We start from the raw sequence: 2925 nt of genomic DNA on the forward strand, positions 1-2925 counted from the left end.
TATTTCCATATACTGTACCTGAAGTAAATATAAACGCTGTACTGTAACTGTTATTATGTTATTTAAGTCTTATTATTTCTCTCTAAAATGGATCTGGAGCAGTGACAGGAAGACAGAAGATAACCTGTAGTTGACTGTAGTTTGTTTGTTTACTCCAAGGTGACCAATCTGAAAATAAGCATTGTTTAATAAATAACAAACCATAACACAGTGTCACTGTGTCTTTTCCTACATCATACAAACATAATACTGTCATTGTAAAAAGCTACTCCACTTTGCTTATGAAAACAAACCTAGCAGACCATGAGTCAATGATTCTTAGTTATATTACTGTTGTGCCACTGACTGTATTTGGTGCTCATGTACCAGGATGTAGGACACATGTGTGACATTAAAAAATGGGCTTCTTGACTTATTGTATTTGAATACCATACATTAGGCCTACTAACTTACTATCCTTCTCAGTTTATCCTTCTCAGAACCTTTCTTGCATGAAAAAGGAGCAATCCTTAAAATAATTACACTAGCAGTTGCCTCTTTCACTCACATTATTGTGAATTATTTGCTCTGATTTCACAATGAATAACATGCCGGAATAATATCCTACTAATAAACGATCGAATCCTGTCTGTCCTATGTCTGTCTGATATACACGCATGTTGACATCACTGATGCCTGATACTAAACAGTGCCCAAATTTGGAGATGACTGACATCACTGATACGTCTGGGATCTCCTACATTACTTCTGAGACTCCTACATTCAATGCCTCATATATTGTGTACACCTCATAATCCAAACTCCACAGACAGAGCACATACTATATCTTCAAATGGGAACAGGACTAGTTTTATATTTTTTACATTATTTCATATTTAAAAAGATCTATACAGATAAAAGAAATGACACATTCTGATATATACTGTACTTACTGTAGTTGCGTGTGGGTGTCACACACCAAAGATTGCTGATCTACAAGCACGTAGATCAGCTTTCTTTTGGTGATGTAACACTTTGAGCTTCTCTCTCTCTCTCTCTCTCTCTCTTTTTGAATAAAAACATATAAGTAGGCCTACGAGTATTTCTGCACATGCAGTGGAATTTCTACCGTTTCCACCAACTGAGCAAACAATTGAATGTCCTATAGTTTCTTCGATACAACCATTCTAGTGTCAGACATATAACATATAGACCAGGGTTCCCTAATAGGCGGCCTGCGGGCCATTTGCGGCCCGGGGGGGCTACTGTTTGGCCCCCACCAACCCCAGTAATAATGGTATAAGAGCAGCAATAACACTAGTATATCGTCATTGCCGGGTGGAAATCTCGTATCTCCAAATTTGGGTCCCATCCTCTTTTACAGTACACTTTAAGACATAATAAGACATAATAAGAAAGAATAAAGCCATAATAAGAAATAATGTGTTGGTAATTAGAGCTAATATATTTTATTAGACAGAAACAAAGACAGAATAGTAGAAAGAGCGAATACATTCTCTGGCACCGTCACCTGCCGCGGAACTGCAGCGGCAGACACTGCCGCACGACCGCTAGTTCGACCAGCAGTCGCACTGCATCGCCGGCGATAGGACCAGCAGTCCCGCCAGTAGGACCGGCGGCCGCCGCACGGACCGGCAGGTCCCGTAGCAGTAAACAGCCCGTCCGTGCGGTGGTGGCTGCCGCGGCAGTTACCAGCGATGCCGGTGCCAGATAATGTATTCGCTTTCTGCTATTCTGTCTCAGCCACCACCGCACGGACGGGCAGTTTACTGCTACGGGACCTGCCGGTCCGTGCTGCAGTTCCGCGGCAGGTGACGGTGCCAGAGAATGTATTCGCTCTTTCTACTATTCTGTCTTTGTTTCTGTCTAATAAAATATATTAGCTCTAATTACCAACACATTATTTCTTATTATGGCTTTATTCTGTCTTATTATGTCTTATTATGTCTTAAAGTGTACTGTAAAAGAGGATGGGACCCAAATTTGTACGTTCTTTCGCAAATCATACAAGGCCGTTGCACAAAAGTAGTGAAAACAGCAGATCTACAAGCTTGTAGATTGGCTGTTTTCACTAGTTTAAATCATTTTTAATATGATAAATTCAAAACGAACGGTTTTGGACATACAAGATTTTCACCTGACAACGACGAAAACTGTCGCTGGAGTAGTGGGAACGCCACCGTCGCCCCCTGCAATGTTGTGGCCCTCGGCTTGGTACCCTAGACATAATTCGGCCCTTGGGGAAAACTAATTGGGGAACCCTGCTGTAGACTATAACACTCCCACACTACCACACACCACTACAGTAGTTTGTTGTTTTAAGGCAGTATTACTAGGCTCATTTGCATACTGTCAATCCTGCCCTGGGCTCATTTGCCTGTAGGGTTGTGTATGTGTGCCAGTGATTGGACGGAGCATCACAGCTCCTGATGCAAACATCAGGCAAATCTCCTGGGCTCAGTGTGTGTCTGCACACTAGATCACAGTATCCTGACTGACTGTATGATTGATCCTATTGGCGCTGCTTCGGTTTTTCCTTCTGTTCTGGCTGAATGTAAGTCTTCCACATTGACACTAATGGACCTAACAAGTGATTTAATGTTGTTTTTCCTGACTGTACTGAAGGAGTTTATAAAAGACAGATTGTTAAGATTTGATGCTAAACCACTTAAACCCTCTAAGACTAAATTGGACGTGACTTTGGCTCTAGCACCACCTTTTCCCCTCTAGGCCAAGAGAAACAGCCGATCTACAAGATCACATCACGCGTTGGCTAATGTTCCTCCCAGACTACCGTATATATCTATATATGCATAGGGTTTAAGTCAATAATGCCTTCATTTTGTATTACTATTCTCATAATATGATAATGATTGCTCCTTCATATTTCCCAAGACCTGGAAGAAAGTTGACACCTGAGGTACC

Source organism: Nannobrachium achirus (assembly GCF_963921795.1).
Source record: "Nannobrachium achirus genome assembly, chromosome: 6".
NCBI lineage: Eukaryota > Metazoa > Chordata > Actinopteri > Myctophiformes > Myctophidae > Nannobrachium > Nannobrachium achirus.